The sequence below is a fragment of the Trachurus japonicus genome, chromosome 8 (assembly GCF_045865225.1).
Source record: "Trachurus japonicus isolate A0001 chromosome 8, Traja_1.0".
In the NCBI taxonomy this organism is placed as follows: domain Eukaryota; kingdom Metazoa; phylum Chordata; class Actinopteri; order Carangiformes; family Carangidae; genus Trachurus; species Trachurus japonicus.
The window spans coordinates 3,417,738-3,432,735 of record NC_140914.1 but is presented as its reverse complement, the minus strand read 5'-3'; the positions used below and the strand labels follow the sequence as shown (position 1 = coordinate 3,432,735).

The window sequence follows — 14,998 nt, the reverse complement described above, 5'->3', positions numbered from 1 at the left end:
CTGTCGACTCGTCTGTTTCCACGGCGACTTGGAATTAGGGTTAGGGGTGTTTTTGTTTTTTTAATGAACCCCCTAAATGAGGAAAGTTTCACGTTGAGCTGAATGTTTCAAAGTAAAAGCCTGAAGTGTTTTCCCACCTCAATAGATAAAAGTTGATAGAGGAAGGAGGGGGGGTGTGGGGGGGGGGGTCTCCTCTTGTTTTGTGAAACGAGGCCGATCGAGGAGAGAGAGAAAGAGAGAGAGAAATAGAGGACTAGTTTCCCCCCCCTCCCCCCCTCCCCTCCCTCCCCCTGTGGTTTCCTGTTTGTAGGTGGGAGGATGTAGAGACGGTTGTTGCTGCAGCGATGCAACTCTCTGACACCGAGCCGTCACAGCGCCGGCGCCTGATTGGTCCGAGCTGTTGGTGTGAAAAAAAAAAACCCTGTGTGAAGTGCCGAGGTCGTCTTCCTCTTCCTCTTCCTCTTCGTCTTCATCATCATCATCATCATCATCATCATCACTGTCTCATTCTTCTACTTATTCTTATTCTCCTTCTGCTGCAGTTTTTTCGCCTCCAGTTGCAGTTTTGCAGTTGAGGCCGACACATCAGCCCACACACACACACACACACTCTCATACACACACACACACACACACACACACACACACACACACTCTCACACACACACACACACACTCGGTCGGTTGGTTGGTTGGTTGGTTGGTGAGTCACCGGTCGGTGTTTCGTTCACACGGCGTCGCCACCGTCGCCTCTGGAGATGAGACGAGCTGATCTGTGATCTGTGGCGGGAGAGGAGGCGAGCTGATTGGCTGCTGCCGCGTCACAGAGAGGGGAGGAGGAGGAAGAGGAGGAGGAGGAAGAGGAGGAGGGAGGTGAAGAGGTTCAGGGTGCGAGCTGACTGACTGAAGAAGAAGACGAAGAAGAGTCGAGTCAACGACACGATGGCGGATGTTTGGTGACGGTCGTTAGTTAACTGAGTCGCCTCATGTGGACCGGAGAACTGAACCGAGCTCAGGACCCAGAACTTCACCGATCCTCCTCTTCCTCCTCTTCCTCCTCTTCCTCCTCCTCCTCCTCCTCCTCTTCCTCCTCCTCCTCCGTCCAGCGTGTCCTCGGCTGCAGGTGAGTCCTCGTTCGTCCCTGCATCACACACACACACAGACAGAGACCGGCAGTGAGTTTATTCTGTGTCGTCTCAGGTCAAAGGTCAGCTTGAACTCTGTAAACTTTTATCCAGAGACAGAGTTCGACCTCGACCGAAGAGAAATTAAGAGAAACTTTGTCGTAGTCGTAGTTTTTTGCTTCGTTAGAACAAAAGTAGAGAGAAACTAGAGAAGGAAACGAGGAGGAGGAGGAGGAGGAGGAGGAGGAGGAGGAGGAGGCCTCTGTCTGCCTTTAAGCCTCCATCAGTTCAGCCTGGGTCCAACTCTGTCTGATGTTTAATGTCCAGACAACGAACAGTCTGGTTCTTCCTCCGGTTCACGGATTCAAAGAAACTTTATTGTCATTTCAACGTTGTGTTGTTAAAACATGAGGTGGAACCAAATCAGTTTCTCTGGTCGTGGTGCAACAAGCCCAATAACAGAATCATAAAAAGTTTACAATAGAATAAAAGTAGTTAATTAAGTAGTTATTAAGTCTATAAGTATAAAATATCAAGAAAGAGATAGGTAAAAGTATAAACACAATCTCTGGTTAAACACGACGCTGAGGTTTCTTTTATCTCTGGATGAGTTTGAGTTTTAACTTTTAGCATCTGATGTTTTGATCTGAACTGAGCTCAACTTGTTATTGATTTATGAATGTTAAAATGTGACGATCGATGATGTTTGAAGCTCCACTTGCGTCACTATGACACGTTCATTAATTTATTCATTAATTCATATGTTCTATTATCTCTTTAAACCTCCATCTGTTTAAAATAAGTAGATGTTGAAGTTTTGGAGAAACTTCTTCCTCCTTTTCTGCTCCAAGGCCGTTCCCACTCAGCTGTTAGCTTAGCTTAGCTTAGCACAAAGACTGGAAACAGAGGGAAAGTGCTAGCCTGAGAGCAGCAGTCCCCAGCCAACCTCAGTCACTAACTAACATGTTTTTATATTTATGTCTCTGAGCACCAACACATGAACTGAGGTGTGAAAGCCACATTTCACAGCTCTACGTAACGTTATTTGACTTTAAATCTGACATGTTTCAACCCGGGGCCGAGGAGAGAGAAAGCTGCAGTGTTTCCTTTCTTTAAAAAAAAAAAACCTGTGATTATTACAGCAGCAGCAGCAGCAGCTTCGTGCTCAGGTTTGTATGTAGCTGTCACTTCCTGGACTCAGACAAACCTGCAGAGACTCCAGGAAGTGACAGTTTTCAGAGCCGCTATCACAGAGATAACAGTCTTCTTCTCCTCAGAGCCGCAGTGGAAACAGGTCGAACGGTTCAAACTCTCTGAGCCGGTGAAACCTCAGAGGTTGAAACTCTGTTCGTTCATTTATTCCCTCAGTGTTTCTGCTGCTCCAGCATCAGTTGAATGATAACATAAACACCCGGAGACGTTAAATACAGAATAAACCCAGATCGACCCCGACCGTGTCCCAAACTGAGGCCTGTAACCCCGATTTAAAAACACTTAGACGACACAGGACAGAGACAGTCCTTCCATCAGTTCACTGTCATGTAGTTTATTATCTACACTATGTTGTTACTTCTGTAAGGCAAGGCTATTTTATTTTATTTTACAAACAGTTTGTCTCAAAGGGCTTCACATGGCATCACAACAACATCCTCTGTCCTTAGACCCTCACATCCACTGAGGAAAAACGGGAGCGTACCTATGTTCCCCAAGGGTCCTATGTTCCCCAGTCGCAATATATACTGGGGAACATAGGACCCTTTTTCTGAAAAAGGGTTCCCTATGTTCCCCACTGTTGCTGGTCGATGGACTCTCTCTGCTTACCTGGACTCTCTCTATCTACAGTACAGGCCAAAAGTTTGGACACACTCAATGCATTTCCTTTATTTTCATGACTATTTACATTGTAGATTCTCACTGAAATTCCACTAATGAACCTGACAAGGCTTCACCACCTGTGAAGTGAAAACCATGTTCAGGTCAGGTTCACCTCTTGAAGCTCACCAAGAGAATGCCAAGAGTGTGCAAAGCAGTAATCAGAGCAAAGGGGGGCTACTTTGAAGAAACTAGAATTGGTGGGGGCAGAGATAGAGGAGGAGGAGGAAGAAGGAGAGGAAGAAGAAAAGAAGACAAAGAAGAAAAGACGTGTTTTCAGTTATTTCACATTTTTTCGTTAATTCCACATGTGTTCATTCATAGTTTTGGTGCCTTCAGTGAGAATAAAGGAAACACATTGAATGAGAAGGTGTGTCCAAACTTTTGGCCTGTACTGTATCTGGCCTGTCTAGCCTCTACCTGGTCTTTTTACTAAACTTAACCAACTCCTTTCTTCATTGCCTAAACCCAACCAATGGGACAATTACACTTCTCACTCAAAGTCACAAAAAAGGGGGGAAAAAGCGGGGAACATAGGACCCTTTTTCTAAAAAAGGGTTTTATGTTCCCCGGTCTGGACACAGAGGGGAACATAGGACCCTTTTGGGGAAAAGCAGGGAACATAGGACCATTTTTTAGAATAAGGGTCCTATGTTCCCCGGTCCCATACAAAGTAGGGAACATAGGACCTGGGGAACATAGGGATGATCCTTTCCTCCATGGAAAACCCTTTTAACAGGGAAAACCAGGAGAAACCTCAGGGTGAGCAACAGAGGAGGGATCCCTCACCCAGGACGGACAGATGTGCAATAGATGTTGTTACAGACAAGAAAACAGTTAATAACAGAGAATGTGAATGTAGTGCGTGACTTTCCACAGTTCGTGTCTCAAGTCGAATCCTGTCTTTGTGAACTTACTGGGAACCAACGATCACAACGGTCGCCAACGTCTTCTTCTTTTTTGGACGCTACTTTCGCCCGTCAACACATCTACCGGCTTGTTGTGTTCGTCATTTCAATTAGCAACAATGAACGCCTTTACTTTTTTTGCTTGTGTGGGCTGAATGTGTAATGTGAGGTGGAGATGACGCCGCCACGTCAGCCGGCTCCTCTTACTGGCAGAAACATTGAATGTTGATTTATATTATACTCCGCTACGCAGCCAAGACGTCGACCACTGAGGGTGAGAAGTTTCCATCGTTCCACACCCAAGTGTTGGGCCGTTATGAGGAACCATAACAGTTTAATGTGTTTAATGACTGTAGACATTCACCCAGTCACCACCCAGACCATTTATTGATCTGAATAACACAGTTTCGTTGTTTAAAAGGAAGATTACCAAACTGTGGCAAGGTGAAGAGGGCCCGGGCAGGGATTGAACCCACACCTCCCGGGTAAGAGTCACGCGCGCTTGCCAGTCACCCAAAGGGACATCCCCTTGGCCAAGCAGCCAGGGCACATGATCAATTGGAGGCATAGTGACAGGAACCTCAACTGTCACAAAACCATGAGACAAGACGACTGAATCCTCACGACTTAAACGTGTTTAACATGTGTTTTATATCACGTTAAACACTTTTTACAACGTTTATTTTCTCCTCGACCTTTTGTACATAACAAAACGTTAGCATTAGCAGCTGCAAGGGTGTAATTTATGGGGAATTACAGAGGAACTCTGTAGGATTTACACCTTAACACCTTAACAACCTAATGTGTCCCTTGTCTCCAGCTCCAGAGTCCTAGTTCTGGTTAAATCAATGATTAGTTCCAGGGAGAATGGAGCGTCAACCAACCTTGTAAGATCAGAGCCTCCGACCCGGTTCTTTCTGAGAACTCCCTAACCTTCAATGAAGTCCCATTAGCCTTCCATTCATGTAGAATGACCTGAACCCAGCCAAAAAGAAGGAAGCCCAAGGCCCAACTCAACAAAAGTCATATATTCTTGGCCCAAACCAGCGCGTCTGGACGGGACTGGCCCATTGAGAACCCTGATCAACAGCGGTTAAACTTCTTCTAAATGAATGCGTGCTAAGACTCTTTCCTTGGGCCGGTCGGTTGAAGGCCAAGGCCGAGGCCAAGAAACAATTTTAGATAGTTGGTTCGTCATAGTGTCTGGAGGTAAAGCTGGAGGAGGAGCCACAGAGTAAATGTGCTGGTAGGATTTATCTGATCTGAGAACTGATCGATGTTTCTCTCTGAATCAAATTTGGTCTTTATATTGTATTAACGACGAGGTGTATTGTGTTCATATCTGTTAGCCTCGTCATAGCTTCCTAAATCACAAATTGTGTCATTAGTTCATCTGCCTGGTAAGAAACAGCTACACAGTGATGAAGTGGTGATGAAATTAATAATAAACATTAGTCCTGTCAGAATAAATGTGTTAATCACCTGGTTAACTGATGCGTTTAAGAATAATGGTGGTAAATGACGGAATTATCCTTTTTACTACACTTTTTACTATTTATCAATATGGGAATGCCAAAAATAAAGAGGTAAATTAGCCTTGTCCTTTCAAAGTTAATGATTTTGCACTATGTGTATATGTTAGGACATATATACACTGATGTTTTTTGCTTTAAAAAAAAAAAAACTCCTTATATGGACACAGAGATGTTAACCCCCTCAATGTTTAACCCAAAGTTACGCCCCTGAGCAGCTGTTCAGATGTTATAACCTCAATAAATAATAATGATAAGTTCATGTGTCAAGAGTGATGTCACCATAGTATTATTATTTATAAACATCATTTGCATATGAATATATAAGTGAATGATATTAACAAAAAACCAACAGTAGCATTTGTTTATATTCATATATAGAAAATATCTATACCACATGTATTAACAATATGTTCATTTAGATACATGTCTAACATATTTTTGCCAGCATTTTATATTTTATCTTTATTGGTGTACACATACAACTCATTGATGTATAATCAGGTTGAATCTGGTGTTCAGATCTCTCTGTTTATACACTAAGGATATACGTATATATATCAAAGTCTCTTTATTTGTCCCAAACAGGGAAAATTGATTTGCAGCCAGGAAGATCCACACATTGAAACACATACACAAATAGACAACACCAGATAACACGTAACATATCATGGGCAGATTAAAAGGACCTACTGCAAGATAAAATATGATTAAAAAGTGCATATATATTAATAAATATGATGTATAATTTATATTCATATATTTATCTAACATCTACAACATAAACATGGACCTACACAAACATAAACATATATATATACTCCAATTTCTAACAGGTTCCATGTAGAATTTAACATATGTGCTTTTATTTTGTAGGTACACATGTCGTATACAGAAATGAAGTTTATGTCAGTGCAAATATGACACAGTGTGTGGGAGTTTTCAGGAAGTCAGAGTAGTTTATCAGCTGCTAGTTGGGCCGTTTCCCAGCTGCAGCAGCATTAACAGCCTGATGACAACTCCCTGATAGCGCCGCCGTCCTCTTCTCTTCCTGTCACGCTGCAGCTACTCCTATTGGCTGCTGCCGTCATTAGAAACCTTTGAGCCCAAAGATGGAGCCATGCAGCATCAGGCCTCACAAGATGGCCGACGGCGTGTTGATCCATCCGTGTGTGGAGAGTGAGACAGAGCTGAAGCTGAAGCTGTAGAGGCGTAGAGACGGTACCAGTCAGAGGAACCACGTGTGAAAATGGTTTTTTACTTCCTGTGTGACTCACCTCTGATATTCATCATCTTCATCTTCATCTCAATCTTCATCATCACCGAGCTGTCGCCTTCTCGCACCTCAGGAAAAACCTCCAGATACAAACAGAGCAGCGCCGTTTAAAAACACGTTAAAGCTCCAGATGTTTTATGTTAAAGCTCCATACAGTATAAAGGTAGATGTTTGTATTAAAGCTCCATACAGTATAAAGGTAGATGTTTGTATTAAAGCTCCATACAGTATAAAGGTAGATGTTTGTGTTAAAGCTCCATACAGTATAAAGGTAGATGTTTGTGTTAAAGCTCCATACAGTATAAAGGTAGATGTTTGTATTAAAGCTCCATACAGTATAAAGGTAGATGTTTGTGTTAAAGCTCCATACAGTATAAAGGTAGATGTTTGTGTTAAAGCTCCTTCAGTATAAAGGTAGATGTTTGTGTTAAAGCTCCATACAGTAGGCTATAAAGGTAGATGTTTGTGTTAAAGCTCCATACAGTATAAAGGTAGATGTTTGTATTAAAGCTCCATACAGTATAAAGGTAGATGTTTGTGTTAAAGCTCCATACAGTATAAAGGTAGATGTTTGTGTTAAAGCTCCATACAGTATAAAGGTAGATGTTTGTGTTAAAGCTCCATACAGTATAAAGGTAGATGTTTGTGTTAAAGCTCCATACAGTATAAAGGTAGATGTTTGTATTAAAGCTCCATACAGTATAAAGGTAGATGTTTGTGTTAAAGCTCCATACAGTATAAAGGTAGATGTTTGTATTAAAGCTCCATACAGTATAAAGGTAGATGTCCATGTGTAGTGTGATTATAAAGCAGCTCTAGGTTCTATATTAATACTGTGAAAGTATCAAAGCCTCAGTCCACAGAGAAATACACACAGCCTGGATTCAGAAACTGAGCCTTAAAACCAGCCGTCAGGACTTCCTGTCACTTTGTGATGTCACAACTAAGCCCCGCCCCCCCACTACCTGGACAACACCATCCAACAACTTTGCAGGATTTGGTTTCTGGATTTGGAGTGTTTTATTCTGAAATCTGCTCTGTTTTTATTGGATCGCTTTAAAAAACAGTCAGCCAATCAGAAGAGAGGCTCAGAGCGTCTCTTCTGATTGGCTGACACCGACCTGTTGTTATTAGAGCTCCAGAGATGGAAAACTACACTGAGATGAGATGAATCTTGTTATGGATGTGTTGTGTTTGTGTTTGTGAAGTGAACGCCTCACCGGTGGAAGTTTCCTCGTTCACTTCAGCAGCAGGAAAACCACAGAGAGAGAAACATCCAGAGTCTGAGTGAAAACACAAAGTCACAGTTTAGATTCTTATCTGAGCATCTGACGTCATTACATTATCATTATTAATATTCATATTATGTGTCAGTTGGATTTTCAGACAGAGTTGAAGCTTTATCCGTCAGAATATCGATTAAATGAACTGCAGTCGTCAGATAAATGAGCAGCAGAAGAGATTCTATTAAGTAAAAACACGTGTCAATCAGTTTCTGGAAACTCTTTAGTTTGTTTGTTTATCCAGCCGTTCATTCGCAGGTTTTAAACTGTCACTGAGTTAACAGTAATAATTAAAGGGATAGTTCAACATTTTGGCAAATTCGCCTATTACCATGGGGTTATTACGTTTAATTGTCTGTGCAAGCTGTTTGGAAATTGGCGGAGCAGAGACGTGAGCTGCTCAGAGCTACGCAACGGATGCACACAGTATTTCCGCTTTTCCCTTCATCAAACTCATCAAATACAGATAATCATGTACAATTATGTAACATTACGACACAAATACTCTGAACTACTTTCTCTTCTGAAATCCCTCCACCCAGCAGCCATGTCTGGAATGTAGTTCCGGCTGCATTTACCTCTAAAACAACTCTGTCTGGTAACGTTGTGTTATTATCTCATAGCGTGGTGAATGTGCAGGTCACAACTTGTCCACCAGAGCGTTGTGGAGTTGTTGGATTGTGTATTTGATGAGTTTGATGAGGGACAGGGGACCTGTACCGTTCACCTCCACTGTGTTCACTGAGCAGCTCACGTCTCTGCTCCGCCGATCTCAAAACAACTTGCACCGATAATTAAAGGTGATGAACCTACTGCTATGACTATAGGGGTTATGGTGAGAGGAGGATGGATCTGACTAAATGTTGAACTGTCCCTTTAAGAGGAAACGATCTAATTAGTGTGAATGCTGTTGTTCAGTTCGGCCATTTTGTTTAAACTTATTATTCTTACAACCACCACTTTTTTGTCCATTAACTAGTCCTTCATACTTTGTGCTATTTCAACAATTAATATATCAAAACGTTCAGCTTTTCTGCGACATAGGTGCTATCACTTTTCTCTTTTCAACTATTCATACTTGATTTTTTTTTTACAAGATTTTTGTTTGTGGCCCTGCACTCTAAGCTCAAACACCAAATCACTGGTTAAAACTGAATACAGACGTGTTTATGCCCTCTGAGGTTTGAGGCCATTTTCTCCACTTTTACATATTTTCTTAAATTGATCTTTTTAAGATACTTGCAGATGTAACAATACTCAAGTGTTTTATGTCTAAATATTAGAACCTCCGCTGTAAGCACACTGAGGCCAGTTTGTCCTAGAACACTGTAGAAAGAAATAATTTAGGCCAAATGTTGGAAATTTGAGGTCTGCTTTTTGAAAAAAAATTAAAATCCCTTGTGAAAACACTCCTTCAGTCATGAGAATGAACTGTTTTGGTGCTTGAAATAGGATATGAATACAGTAATAGATAAGTGTAGAAAACAAGTCTAAAATGAAATTTTGTAAGATTGCACAACTGTTGTCATTCTGCCGTTCTATTTTCACCAAATGTCTCAAATGTGAGATAAAAGAAGCTGAATATTGACTTCACATTACAGATAAAGCTCATAGCTGCATGTGCAGACCTCAGGATGTTTAAATGACTTGAATGATCCCCGGTACCTTTCCCCCACCTAACGGCTGTGGCCCTAAACAACCGCATAGAGGGTTTATGCCACGGGCCGGCCCTGGGTTAGATCACTGGGCTGATGATCCTAAAGGTCTACTGACCATGAGCTTGTGGGTTCGATTCCTCCCCTGGTCATCATCATACCTTTGCATGTTGATCACTACTTGCACTATTTGTCAATTGCGTTTGCTAATTCAGCAATTGCTTTCGGCATTCACACGTATTTCTAGTTGAAGGTGTAATGACTGAGTGAAGGTCTCGTCTCGTCCTCAGATGAACCATGGACGCCTCCTGGTTCCTCGTGGTTCTCTCGGCCGCCGTCCTCGTCTCCCTGGTGCTGCTGCTTCTCGTCTGCCTCAACTGCTGGAGCAAAGGACCCATGGGTGAGGAGGGGGAGGGGGGGGTTGGGGGGGGCGTACTGTCAACAACAACAAACAAACTAAAAACAACTTGAATGTACATCAGTATTGAAGTTCATGTGACGAGTGCTGCGTTCAGGGCTGGTGGGAAAACTCAGCTTCAGTGCGTTCATGTGTCATTTTTTAACCCTCCTGTCGTCCTTCTGGGTCAAATTGATCCAATCTGTTCCCTTCCTCCATCCTTCCTTCTTTCATTCCTTTCTCCCTTCCTTCTTTCCACAATCCTTCCTACCTTCCTTCCCTTCGTCCTTACTTCTAACTTCTTTTTTGACCCAATCTGTTCATCTATCTTTCCCTTCCTTCTTTCCTCCCATCTCTCCCTTTGTCCTTTCCACAATCCTTCCTTCTTTCCTTCCTTCCCTCCTTCGTCCGTCCTTCTGCTTCCTTCCTTGACCCAATCTGTTCCCTCCCTCCATCCTTCCTTCTTTCCTTCCTTTCTCCCTTCCTTCTTTCCACAATCCTTCCTTCCTTCCTTCCTTCCTTCCTTCCTTCCTTCCTTCCTTTGTCCATCCTTCTGCTTCCTTCCTTGACCCAATCTGTTCCTTCCCTCCATTTTTCTTTCTTTCCTTCCTCCATCCTTCCTTCCTTCCTTCGTCCTTCCTTCTTCTTCCTTCCTCTTTTGATCTAATTGACCCAATCTGTTCCCTTCCTCCATCCTTCCTTCTTTCCTTCCTTTCTCCCTTCCTTCTTTCCACAATCCTTCCTTCCTTCCTTCCCTTCACCTTTACTTCTTCCTTCCTTTTTGACCCAATCTGTTCATCTATCTTTCCCTTCCTTCTTCCCTCCCATCTCTCCCTTTGTCCTTCCTTCCTTCCTTCCTTCCTTCCTTCCTTCCTTCCTTCCTTCCTTCCTTCCTTCCTTCCTTCCTTCCTTCCTTCCTTCCTTCCTTCCTTCCACAATCCTTCCTTCCTTCCTTCCTTCCTTCGTCCTTCTGCTTCCTGCCTTTACCTAATCTGTTCCTTCCCTCCACTTTTCTTTCTTTCCTTCCGTCCTTCCTTCCTTCGTTCACTTCGTCCTTACTTCTTTCTTCCTTTTTGACCCAATTGACCCAATCTGTTCATCTATCTTTCCCTTCCTTCTTTCCTCCCATCTCTCCCTTTGTCCTTCCTTCCTTCCTTCCTCCACCCTTCCTTCTTTCCTTCCTTTCTCCCTTCCTTCTTTCCACAATCCTTCCTTCCTTCCTTCCTTCGTCCGTCCTTCTGCTTCTTTCCTTGACCTAATCTGTTCCTTCCCTCCATTTGTCTTTCCTTCCTTCCTTCCTTCCTTCCTTCCTTCCTTCCTTCCTTCCTTCCTTCCTTCCTTCCTTTCCGTCGTCCTTACTTCTTCTTCCTTCCTCTTTTGATCTAATTGACCCAATCCGTTCCCTTCCTCCATATTTCTTTCCGTCCTTTTTCCTTCCTTCTTTCCACAATCCTTCCATCCTTCCTTCCTTCCTTCATTCCCTTTGCCCTTACTTCTTCCTTCCTTTTTGACCCAATTGACCCAATCTGTTAATCTATTTTACCTTCCTTTTCCCTTCCTTATTTCCTCCCATCTCTCCCATTGTCCTTCCTTCCTTCCTTCCTTCCTTCCTTCCTTCCTTCCTTCCTTCCTTTCTCCCTTCCTTCTTTCCACAATCCTTCCTACCTTCCCTCCTTTGTCCGTCCTTCTGCTTCCTACCTTTACCTAATCTGTTCCTTCCCTCCACTTTTCTTTCTTTCCTTCCATCCTTCCTTCCTTCGTTCACTTCGTCCTTACTTCTTCTCCTTCCTCTTTTGATCCAATTGACCCAATCTGTTCCCTCCCTCCATATTTCTTTCCTTCCTTTCTCCCTTCCTTCTTTCCACAATCTTTCCTTCCTTCCTTCCCTTCGTCCTTACTTCCTTCCCTCCTTCCTTCCTTCGTCCGTCCTTCTGCTTCCTTCCTTGACCCAATCTGTTCCTTCCCTCCATTTTTCTTTCTTCCTTCCATCCTTGCTTCCTTCCTTCGTCCTTCCTTCTTCTTCCTTCCTTTTTGACCCAATCTGTTCATCTATCTTTCCCTTCCTTCTTCCCTCCCATCTCTCCCTTTGTCCTTCCTTCCTTCCTTCCTTCCTTCCTTCCTTCTTTCCACAATCCTTCCTTCCTTCCTTCCTTCCTTCCTTCCTTCCTTCGTCCTTCTGCTTCCTGCCTTTACCTAATCTGTTCCTTCCCTCCACTTTTCTTTCCTTCCTTCCGTCCTTCCTTCCTTCGTTCACTTTGTCCTTACTTCTTCTTCCTTCCTCTTTTGATCCAATTGACCCAATCTGTTCCCTCCCTCCATATTTTTTTCCGTCCTTTTTCCTTCCTTCTTTCCACAATCCTTCCTTCCTTCCTTCCTTCCTTCCTTCCTTCCTTCCTTCCTTCGTCCTTACTTCTTTCTTCCTTTTTGACCCAATTGACCCAATCTGTTCATCTATCTTTCCCTTCCTTCTTTCCTCCCATCTCTCCCTTTGTCCTTCCTTCCTTCCTTCCTTCCTTCCTTCCTTCCTTCCTTCCTTCCTTCCTTCCTTCCTTCCTTCCTTCCTTCCTTCCTTCCTTCCTTCCTTCCTTCCTTCCTTCCTTCCTTTGTTCCCTTCGTCCTTACTTCTTCTTCCTTCCTCTTTTGATCTAATTGACTCAATCTGTTCCCTTCCTTCCTTCCGTCCTTCCTTCCTTCCTTCCTTCCTTCCTTCCTTCCTTCCTTCCTTCCTTCCTTCCTTCCTTCCTTCCTTCCTTCCTTCCTTCCTTCCTTCCTTCCTGCAGGAGGACAACAGGAGGTTAAAACAGGAAAAGCTGAATCAACGATCAGACCATAATTTATCTGATTCACATTGAACATTAACTTTGTGTGTGTGTATGTGTGTGTGTGTGTGTGTGTGTGTGTGTGTTAGTTTTTAATCTCTTCTGTGATCAGTGTTTAAATGTTCACGCACACAGGAAGTGGATTCATCACCCGCTGCAGTAAAACACTAATATAAAGTATCACACGAGTCAAGTTCTCTCTCACACACACACACACACACACACACACACACACACACACACACACACACACACACACACACACACACACACACACACACACACACACACACACACACACGTGGTTTAACAGCTGCTCTACTTTTGTAATCACTTGATGACTGTGGTTTTTAACCAGACTGTCAGACGAGATCATAAACACACACAGCTGGTCAACACACACACACACACACACACACACACACACACACACACACACACACACACACACAATGTCATAACTACGGTGGCCCTGAGGTGCAAATCACAACAGCAAATCAGAAAACACAACAACAAAACAGGAAACACAACGGCAAATTACTAAACAAACTGATTTGCTGTTGTGTTTTCAATTCAATTCAATTATTCAATTCAATTTCCTTTATTTGATCAAGAGGGACAAAGCACATCAACAACACTCCAAGTGTGAATGTACTCAACTCTAGCCACACGGCTGATTTCCATTGATAGTCCGGTCCCCCCTATACTGAAATAAAAGCAGCAGATTAAAGGGATAGTAGCATTTTTTTTTTAAAGTGTGGTTGTATGATGTACAAATAGCCCCTAAGTACTTTAATTGCAGTAGAAGACTCTCTGCACTCCTCCCGTTAGCAACGCCAGCCCATAATAGCCCTGCCCAGAGATTTACAACATATACAGTGTTGTGAACAGACCCAAAGAAACGGCCTATTTTCACGGCCTAAAAGAGGTTTTACCTGAAAAAAGAATACACAGTTCCATTGTTCACTATAATATAATTTTTTCCAGCCCTTCAAAGTGCAGGAAAAATACAGTTTTTATTTGGACCTAACCAACTCACGTATCCCTCCGCCCAGGGTTAGCGCCCGCCGATCAGCAGTTGGTTAGGTCCAAATAAAAAAATGGAAAAAATTATATTATAGTGAACAATGGAACTGTGTATTTTTTTTCAGGTAAAACCTCTTTTAGGCCGTGAAAATAGGCCGTTTCTTTGGGTCTGTTCACAACACTGTATATGTTGTAAATCTCTGGGCAGGGCTATTATGGGCTGGCGTTGCTAACGGGAGGAGTGCAGAGAGTCTTCTACTGCAATGAAAGTACTTAGGGGCTATTTGGAGATCATACAACCCCACTTTAAAAAAAATTATACTATCCCTTTAAAGGAGACACAATATACCAGTAGGTACAGTATTTAAAACCATGGGACATGTAGATCTTTCTTCTGATTTGCCGTTGTGTTTTCTGATTTGCTGTTGTGATTTGCACCTCAGGGCCACCGTACATGTATAAGTCATAATGATGTGATGATGTAATGTGTGTGTGTCCTCCGTCCCTCAGTCTCCATCAGTCAGACGAATGAATCGGAGGAATACATCCCGTGAGTCCACCGCCTCTTCTTCTTTTTCCTTTCTGCTCTAAGCTCAGTTTTCTCTGAATCGACTGAACTAGTTTTTCTTTCTCTCTCAGATCGACCCAGTTCAGACCCATTCACCAACGTAAGTCTGACAACAAGACGCCAACATGGCCGACGTTACACGTTATCGAAGGTCGTGTGTCTTCAGTAGATTTTAACCTTAAAGGGATAGTTCAACATTTTGGCAAATTGGCCCATTGCCATAACCCCTATAGTCATAGCAGTAGGTTTGGTACCTTTAATTGTCGGTGCAAGCTATTTTTAGAACGGCGGAGCAGAGCCGTGAGCTGCTCAGAGCTACGCTACGGAGGCTCATTATGGGATTTCTTGGTTTCCCTCATCAAACTCATCAAATACACAATCCAACAACTCCACAACGCTCTGGTGGACAAGTTGTGAGCTGCACATTCACCACGCTATGAGATAATAACACAACGTTACCACACAGAGTTGTTTTAGAGGGAAATACTGAGACTGTTGATGAAAAACTGTCCCTGAAGGCAACGTGCATCAGTGGTTT

The 14,998-nt window shown here is 43.0% G+C and overlaps 1 long non-coding RNA gene across 1 annotated transcript; it reads left to right on the top strand.

Moving 5' to 3' along the window:
- The first annotated feature begins 879 nt into the window (after window positions 1-879).
- LOC146982348 (uncharacterized) lies at window positions 880-14,562 on the top strand. Its single transcript, XR_015036251.1, has 4 exons — window positions 880-1,123; window positions 9,941-10,050; window positions 14,403-14,442; window positions 14,532-14,562. It is a non-coding gene; the product is annotated as an uncharacterized LOC146982348 (long non-coding RNA).
- The last annotated feature ends 436 nt before the right edge of the window (window positions 14,563-14,998 follow it).